Source organism: Patagioenas fasciata, chromosome 1 (genome assembly GCF_037038585.1).
Source record: "Patagioenas fasciata isolate bPatFas1 chromosome 1, bPatFas1.hap1, whole genome shotgun sequence".
Taxonomy (NCBI): domain Eukaryota; kingdom Metazoa; phylum Chordata; class Aves; order Columbiformes; family Columbidae; genus Patagioenas; species Patagioenas fasciata.
The window spans coordinates 178,813,259-178,823,067 of NC_092520.1; the positions used below are offsets into that span (position 1 = coordinate 178,813,259).

Here is a 9,809-nt window from a genome sequence, read left to right on the forward strand (position 1 = left end):
CAGTTGGGAAGTTTAATATTTTCAAATTGGCTACTAAACATATGTAATATTTTCATATATAAAAAATGTTGTGGGTGAATCTGGTGCATATAAAGGCAGAGGAAAAACCGCATTGGCCTGAGTCAAGAGCTGCAGGCAGATACTGTTCAGACTTTCACATACATCTGTTAGTGCATCCAAGTTCTTATCTGCAACACTTCAATGTGAGGCTTTGGCAAAGTCCTTGCAAATGGTGACACCTGACACAATGGTTCTGCTCTTGACTCTTTCTTCTCCCTTGAGTATTCCCACTGCCATCAGTCAATCCAATCAGCCTGCTCAGCATCATAAGAGTCAAACTAATAAACATATTCTTTCCTTTAGAACACAATCAAAAAATCTCAGCTAACAGAGTTGTAAAAAGTATGGATACTTAGAACCAAGCAATGTCAACTTCTTTGATTTTTATTATTGCTCTAAAAGATTTTTACCTACCACTTCTTCCCTCAGTTATTTCACCCTGTCATTTGTGGTAAACACCTGCTCCTTCCTCTGGGTGGCTATGCCCACACCACAATGATGAAGCCACCAGTAGAAGAACAACCACTGGGACTCTGCACGAATTTAAACACAATTAAAACTGATACCTAAGAAGGCAAAATTAGGCATTGCCATTGACTATTACCAATGGGCGATATCCTTCCTAGTATTTTGCATTATCTTTCTCACATACCCCAATATACACTCAGCTAGACCATATCAGATATTCCTCTGTGCTAGAATCATAGATTGTGCTACTGTATTGTGAAGAGTAGAATTTGCAAGACCAGACAGGGGTGTTCATTTGAGGTCAGATCTTCCAGGGAACACACATTGCTTGTAGCATTCTAACCCCTGGCACAAGGTGGTACAGTCGCAGATGGCCACCTTGGCACTCATATGGCGTGGAAAGATCCCTTTGTGGCCACCTTCATAGCCTCTTTGGTGTTTCTCAGGCATCCTTAAGAGATCTCAGCTCATCAGTAAATGAAACCCATAGTCTAATTCACACACCTAACAGACAAAATTATCCAACTCTCACATGTAAATAAGTGGTTCTCAGGTGAAAGAACTGCCCCCAGACTCAGGCTCTGCAGTTAATCAGAAGTGATGCAGATACCAACATTCTGAATTGACATTGAAAAACAAATCCAGCAACCTGCAAATGCTGGCATTTATACTGACTGAAAACCTAGTCATGTCCCTCATTTTTGATACACCTATAAATCATATGATTATGTCTGGAGTTGATGGAAAATGTTGCAGTGATGTATTCTGATACTGTGAATAAGTTTTCAGGAAAAAAATTCATTTCAGTAAAAATTTTAACATCTTATCCCTGCTCTTGATGGAAACACACATGAAAGCATTGGAGTTTCCTGCTGAATTAATTTTTCCTTCTCTAATCTATATGACACATTTCTATTTTAGAATGTCAAGTATTTTATTTTGTTTTATGAATTTGAATTGGTAAGTTAAAGACTATTCGTTCAATACTATTCAAGACTATTCCCTCTCACTCTGAGACATACAATAAACCTCAGTGATGTACTAGTTGTAGGTTCTGCTCTTCCTTATAGTCCTTGTCTGCTGTCCACAGGTGTACCAGACATCCAAAGAAGAATCCAACTCAGACAGACAGAGATGCTATCGACCTGATGTTAGTAAACGCTAGTTCAGATCCCTTGATATGTTTCCATCTAAATCAATCTTTCTCAAGAAAGTTAGGCCTCATCTTACAATATTTTTAACCTGTAGTTAAAAATATATTTAGGTTCTTTCTGGGTCCCGCTACAGACAGCCCATGATACATTGCTCAAATTGTATAAACTCAATTTCTGCGCCTATAAAATTAGGATTTTCTCTATTTGTGAGATATAGGTTACGACTAAATTGTCTGTAGGGGGCTGTGGTTTCCAGTAAGACAAAGTCTCATTGCAGATTTGGCGTACTGTACCCAGATAGCTCAGTACAGATGTCATAAAACATTACTAGCTTTCTTAAGATTTCCCTAAGGCATGACAGAATGACTTCAGTACTTGAAAGTGCCATCACATGATTATTTAAGCTATCTGTGAAAAATAGAAGCTATTCAAGTCTTTCTTAGTGCTTTTATTGGTCAGTGGCAGCAATAAGTTCAGAAAGCCTCTGTTGACACTGTAACATGGCACCTGAGTGCTACCAGTGCTTCACAAATTGCCCTATAAAAGAGGGCAATTTTAGTAGGTGTGATTTTGCTAAACTTTCAGCATGTGCATGTGCTAGGGTAGCTTGTCAGGCTAATAAAATCGCACTGAATTGAATTAAAACTGAACACTGACTGACCTGCAAGAAGTGTGCACACCAGCTATCTGGTGCTTCCTGTAGCTTAATAGCTAGACAAATGATCCAACACACGATAAAGTATTTTTCCAGCTTCTCAAAGCTGACAATGTGAAGCAAAATGCAATGCAATGCAGCCTCAGGTCACAAGACCACTGCTAGAGATTGAAACCAAGGAAAAAATTATCCTACAGGTGTGATCTGGTTCTTATTTCTTCAGAAGATATCTGATGTCCAGTTACAGTAACACCCCTTTCAGAATCTGATCATACAGTTGCCATTCCACACTCTCCAATTCACAACAGTTCTTGAAGCTCAAGAAACTCAAGGAACAAGATCTCCTGTATTTGACAGGAAAAAACCCCACATTTTATTTCTGATTTGATTTGAGTCATTTGTTCTGAGCAAAGAAGTTTAGGAAAGGATCCCTTCAGCAGACATGTGTTCCTCTCTTTGCTCAAAAGGAGATGTCTGCCATGGCAGTTTCACTGCACAGATGTTCTCTCACATGCACTATTACTCTGCCTGTACCTAGGACTTCCAGCAAACACTGTTTAACTAAAGCAGCAATATATAGGGAGAACAACAGTCATTCCTACAAACAGCTCTTACATACAAGAGGAGTTTCCTACCCTGTAAGTCTTGGCAATCCGCAGACAAGGTCAGAAAGAAAAAGGGAACTCAAAATTCACATTTCCACCCACAAATCCCTCTCTCCAAAACCAGCAATTCCAGGAAAACATGCAGCAAAATTTCACTAACCTTTCTCCTCAACTCTTGGAGTGAGCTTTCCGTGTGAGGAGGCTGTACGACTTCCTGATAATGCCAGGGTATATACCAGAGCCCAAATTTTGGTACCAAGCGCTCAAAAGACAAGTGGAAGATACATCTAACAACACAAATAGCAGGATAGAGATCTACTGGCTACAGTTGAGGCAGCTCAGGAATGTACATGAGTCTTTCCAAAGCTAATTCAAACATGGTTCTGTTAATTCACTTCAAAATCGAATTGCTTTGAACAACAACACATAACAAAGCTTTCTGCTAAAATTGCCAAATTTAGACCAAACCAGAATCCTTTTGGAAAGTTAAAGAAGCTGTGAGTATGAAGAACAATGATTCAAGAGGAAAGCAAGATATCCTTGGATGGTAACTAAAATTTAAAGGTTACTTCAGACCTTCAGAAACCCAGCACTCCTACACATTTTGAAGATAACCTGTTCAGTTCTAAGACGCTCTATTTTTTTTTTCAACTGGCATTCCACTATGTCCTGGTGTTGACTTCTGACTATATTTGTTGTGATCAAAATTATAGTTGTTTACAATGGAAGAGAGCGCTCAGTGATGCCAAAGAAGGATTTGGATCTCCCAGATACAAAGCCGAGTCTCCCTTGCCATCTCTCTGCAGGTACACACCAGTACAGAATCGTACCTGAGACCTTCTGAGTCCAGGAAACTGCGTCAGCTGGTGGCACCAGTTACCTCAGAGTTAGCTGCAAGAAATCCTTTCTTGCAGGATAGTCTGCCACCATGAAATTGCATTCTAGCCCCTAAAAAGTTCTCTTAAATTATGAGCCATAATGAACTACAAAGCATCAGGTTTTATTCTCTGCACAAACTACACATCTTTTAAACCGTAAACTATAACAGGGGATGTTCTTGTTATCATGTTTACCTCACTTGGAATACTTTGCTATGTTCTTCAGTGTGAGGTGTTGGTGAAGTCTCAAGTGCCACAGTCAATACTTCCTTTTATGAGAAAATATTTTCTTGGGCTGGTTTTCAGTTTGCCATCTTTCACTAGAAATGCCTCTAGTAAAAGATGGCTCCCACTCAAATCCAATATTATATTTAGTTATTTTTTATTAGAAACTCTCTTATTTGTCTTCTGAGTGGATCATTTCCAGTACTTTCAGACTTATTTCAGTCTTCTCATGCTCCAGCCCTTCCATCACATCTCTGTAATGGCAGTCTCCTTTTGTAAATGGCATGACTAGAACCACATGCAATATTCCCATAGAAGAAAATAAAGTTGCTGATTTTTCTAATGGTATTAAACATTTTCTGTATTGTCTTGCAGACCATTCTTCACTCAACCTACACAGTCCCCACCTTGAAGACTTTACGGCCTAATTAAAAACAAGCCCTTTCCCTGTCAAGCACACATGGAAGGTAGGAAGGAAAAATGTGATGTTCAAGCAAAGTCATTAAGATGACAAATTCTAATGTTATGTTAGTTCTGTAATTTTCTTTAACAGAATTGCTTTATTTATACTGGAAATGCTTAGGGAATGATTCTCCATCACCTTTGTACCGTAATAGGGCAGCTGGGCTTTCCCTGATGTAGGAAATCCCTGCACAAAATAAGGCAGTGTAGGAGGCCTTCATAGGTGGCCAAGGCGGAAAGGAGCAAGTGGCATAGGATAGGCCCTTGGGAACTGTTCTAACTAGTGTAATTTAGAGCATTCCTGCTCTCAGTTATGCCAGGGGCCACTTTGGCATCAAGTCAACCTAGAATCCAGGGAGATGAAAAATGGCTTAGAGCCACCTTCCCCCTCCCTATACCCTGGGCCTGCACCATGTGTGGTTTGGCTGGCTCCGAGGATCTGGCCCCTACATTTTTAAATAGAGCATTTTAAGTTGAAGTTGAAAAGTGAAGGAGAACGGAATATGGAGAGTAAGAGGAATAGAAAAGTGCTAAAGAGAGAGATTTAAAAAAAAAAAAAAAAAGGAGGGAAACAGAATTTGTGGTATTTGTAAGTGTGAAGCAGAGCTCATGTTTAGCAAACTGAAGAAGCACTGGGGAGGTCTGGGTTCACTTCCCAGCTATGCCAGAGACTTTTGACTGTCCAGACTAGTCTATTAGGGTCACTTTCAAGGTGACTATTGAGCTTTGTTGACCATCTAGGCTAAATATGTTTAGCTTATTTCCTGAGAACTAACCAGCACCGTCACAGAGTCTGAGGTCAGAAGTGCCTTTTAGCCCTAATTATCTCTAATAGGGACATGTCTGGAAAGAAAGACACTACTGTCTTGAGAAAATCCACAAGACACATGCATGGGATAGCTTTGGTGCAAGACTCTGTGCACGGTACTCAGGAAAAGATGCTTTGCACTGTAGCGTCTCCTCTGTCGTGTGACATCGGACATCCCACTGTATCACACCATGGTAACAGAGAGCTCAGGTCCCACTGTTAGTCTGCATTTAGTGTAGACATGGGAGGGAGTAGGAAGTGCTTTTACAGCTGGGGGAACTCTGAGCTTTCACCTCAAAATGTGCACATTCATCAAGATTCACTTGGAGTCTCTCTTTGACTTGGTTTCTCATCTGGGATTACTACTTCCTTGCCAACTGTAGTGTGTGTGGTAAGGATGAACTGAGACAGAAAATGAGGTATGTCCTAACTCAATAGCAACAAGGAAAATGGGAAAAAAACCCTGAATTGATGGAACTTCAACCTCAAATTTAAGCTTATCTTAACAAATAGACAAAGGGCAGGTGTCACTAGTGTTATAATTCAGAATGTATCCAACTATTAAAATGTTGCTAAAACTTTCAAATTCTTAGACTTAAAAGGCAGATGATCTTACTGGAACCTTACAATATCCATGATACTCAGCTTGTGCCACACGGCACCACCCTGTGCCAATCAGCCCTCTTGTGCCCCTTCCTCTCCTTTCTTTCAAGCTTTCTTGATATTAGTCTTGTACCTTTTCCACCTTAATGATGGGGCAGAGAAGATGTCCTTTCTCTTCCCTATTTGAGCTAAGGTGTTTCTCTTTACTCTGCAAAGTGCTAGAGCAGGAATGCTGGGCATGTGGTTGGAGGTAGGTGGGTTCAAAGATTTACTTCCAGCACCTTCAGCATGCCTTGTCCTGCATCCTTTACCATAGGATTAAGGCTCGCTGGGATAAATCCTTCTCTTCCAGCAAGAGTCTCACAAAGGAGGAATGGAAGAAGGGAAAAGGAGAAAGAGAGCTAGAGAGGAAGTTTATTTCCCACTTACAGCCCCTGAAATCTTACTGGCCATGTCTGAAATGTTTAATAGTGTCACACTAGTGGTAGGTGGTGGGATCTGTTTCTGCAGCGAGTTTGTAGAAGATCCATATGGCATGCCCACCACTACTGCTTGTCCTGTCTAATGGTGGGAGATGATGTTCAGCAGCCCTGAATGTGTTTCTTACCACCTTATCATGTTCCTAAATATTCCTTACTCAGAGATCCTCAAACCCCAAGTTTGAAGTGGTCATCAAACCGCAACCTCTTGTACCTTTCCCCAAACACTTCCCAGCTTAATGGAACACTACCCAAAACTTCCCCTGGGCTCAAGGCCCCTTCAAATCCCAGCACAATTCTCTGTATCAACCCAGCCTAGGGCATTCTATCTCCTAAGTACGATCCTCCAAACTGCACCAAGATGTTCCACTGTGTGCCTCCATGTTGCTGCCGTTGCTTTGCTTGCCTCTCCCCCTGTGCTCTGTTACCACTCTCTCATTAGCTATCACACAGGACTAAGCCCATCCCTTGTCTAGTTCTCCCTGTAGCAAAACAAAGCAGAAAGAAGGAGGAAAAAAAAATTAAAAAAAGGCGCCCCAGTTCCCACTGGGGCAGAGATTTTAAAACACAGAGAGCAATTATGAAAAGGTTGCCCAGATGGGACTCAGAGGGCGGGTGAGGGGAAGGAGAGCTGTCATCCAAGGGGAAAAAAATCAGATGTATGGTAGCCCTATTCCTATAATACGAGTCCTATTCCATGTGCAAATGTACAATGCAACGATAGTTCTCTTAGCCAGCATGGGCTGGGTTAATTGGATGTAAGGAATTTTTTTAAAAATAACCCATTCATTTGATAAAAATCCAGTCCCAGTGATCACATCAAGTACAAATATTTCACTAAAAGGCTTGTTCCTAATTGACTGAGGTTCCTGGCTACTTTTAACTCTCTAGCACACAACATCGGAAAAACCAGCCCTGTTGAGAATATGGTTACAGTGTAAAACAATTGGCAAATACTTTTAGTATTTTCAGTTTTTCTTTGTATTTAAACAGAGCTGAATAATTTTTTTTCTGAAATAGCTCTTGAAAAATTCACTCTGGGAAAAACACAGAAAACTACAATGTAAAGTGTGAATAACTGGAAGGCTGCAATCAGCTGAATGGAAATGGGTTTTGTACTGTCCTAGCACAAGCACAGAGTGTTGCTATAAGCTCCACCTGTATTATGTGGCCACACATAATATGTAACCATTTTACTACTGCAACACTTGAAGCTGACCATTGCTGACTGCACAAGTGGTTAAAAGGTTATTATATATGTGGAGAATGCTAAACCATTATTACTTCTTAAAAATAATAGTATTTTTAATTAAGTACTTATCCCAAAAACTCTGAGGATGCCTAAACCCCTGTTCTTAGCATAACACAACTGACACCTAAGGTACTAGAGATGCCAAAGTGACTTGCAGTTATCTTTCCACCAAATTTGGAAATTTCTAATTTTGCACATTTAGCTAAGAGAAAAAAAATAGTATGCCACAAAATGTACGTAAATGTTTAATCAAGGCATATCAGTAAGCAGTATAAAAAATCAAAATCATTGATCACATAAGGTTAAATTCAACTTTCTTGCAGTACTAAAAAGTTCAAGATATAGTGATAGATGTGTGGAGGGCTGTATCTAGAGCTGATTGTGTGCACTTTTCTGATGTCTTATCCTGAATATTTTATTTAGAAAATGTCATGAACCATGGTTAGAAATAGTTAGATGCTTTCTCTAGTCTATCAAAATGATGTTCTAATGCAAGAGAACATTTCCATGACTTCAGATATCTCTTCCTAGATGTAGTTTTCACGTGTTGGCAGATATGATGGAAGTCCCAGCCACAGCTGGCTCTGAATGGCAGATGTCCACAGCATGGTTATGTATTGTCTTGGCATCATTTGTGCTCCCCCTCCCACCACTGCTAAAACTGCATGCCAGAGTAGATTGTTTTGTACTACGCACTACGGAGAACAACCCTCAGCTGCTGCCAAGCAGCTATTTTTTTCTTCTATAGTAATTTACACTGTAAACTGTATAGCCCTAAAATCGACCTAGAGAGAGGAAAAAAAGGGAAAAAAAAAAAAAGAGACGAACGACTATTCTATATATAACTGGAATGCAGCTATTTAGAGAAGACAGGAGAGAGAGAAAAAGTGCAACCAAGACCTTGTGTGTTTGACTTGGGTACATTAACGCCCCCAACTCTTTTCCCTCGCTCTCTCCTTCTCACTCTTTCCACAAAGTCTGCATTTTATTTATCGATTGGTTGTACTTTAGAGAACGTAGGGCTCTTTCCCTCACCCCCAGCCCATGCAACCCTCGCTCCTGAAGGAGGAGGAGTAAGAGGGGGAGGAGGCAAAGTGGGTGCATTACGAGCTGATTGTGCTCTTGCCCCGACCTCCAACAGCCTGATCTGCCTTTGAAGTTTTCCACCCCTCGACTTGAAGTGAGATCGATTACAGAAGAACAACAGGGACAAAGAATCTGCTGCTTTACGTGCAGCCACTTTCCCACGATCGGGGCAGCCAGCTCGACAGCAGCAAGAGATCACCACTTTCCCTATGCTCCTCCTTGCCACCATTCAGAAAGCACGCAGCCCCCGCCCCAAGCCCTCCGCCTCGCCTAGGAAAGCCGGGGAGGAGGGGGGGGTGAAGAAGGTTACAAAAATGAGTCCTGTTGTTTAAAGGCGAGGGGACTAAGGGGCGGCGAACACGGTCTCGAGGTCTAAAAGGAAACATGAAAAAACCCCGATGCAGAGTATTCGGGGCGGGGAGTGAGGGGGGAGTGCGGCACATTTAAAGCGCTGATAAATCAAAAAACACGGCTAAGTGGCAAGTTTAGTGTAGATGCAAAGCAAGCACCTCCAGCCCGGGTTGCCGCTCCGTTCGGGGCACACGGAGGGTGTCACGAAGCGCCCCCGGCGGAACCGGGCACCTGCGCCGGGGACAGGGCAGCAGCCAGAGCCGCCCCCGGGAGTGGGACAAACCTTTTACCTTTGTGTCTGGTAAACGTCTTTGTGCGTGTATCACTGCCGCTGACACAGCCTATAAACCGGGAGGGGAAGGAAGGCGGGGGCACCGAGGGAGTTAAAAGGGCAAAATATCGTAAATGCCCTACCGAGGCGAGCGGAGCCGGCTCCTTCCAGTCCATGGCCGGAGATCCTACACCTTGCCGCGGCCCGCGGGGATCCCCCTCCCCTGGCACCGTGAGGGACCCCCCCGTCCCCGAAGCTCCCCCAACCGGCCTCCCGGCCCTTATGTCGGTTCCCCCTTTACCCGCCACCCGCGGGGGCTGGAGCCTCCCGGCCACCGAAACCCGTCGGGGGACAGCGGGACCTGCCGGCCCGGCCGGCGCGGGGGGCGGCGGGCACCGGCGATGGGTACGGGGTAGGACACTTCCTTTCCTGGCCCTCCCTGAGCGGGGAGA

At 42.8% G+C, this 9,809-nt stretch overlaps 1 protein-coding gene across 1 annotated transcript in view; it reads right to left on the reverse strand.

Annotated features, from left to right (window-relative positions):
• HMGA2 (high mobility group AT-hook 2) overlaps window positions 1–9,589 on the reverse strand; it is a 159,689-nt gene extending 150,100 nt beyond the window's left edge. The window contains exon 1 of the mRNA XM_071802504.1: window positions 9,501–9,589. The gene's annotated coding sequence lies outside the window, so the exon portion shown is untranslated. The remainder of the gene's footprint in view (window positions 1–9,500) is intronic.
• Window positions 9,590–9,809: the final 220 nt, after the last annotated feature.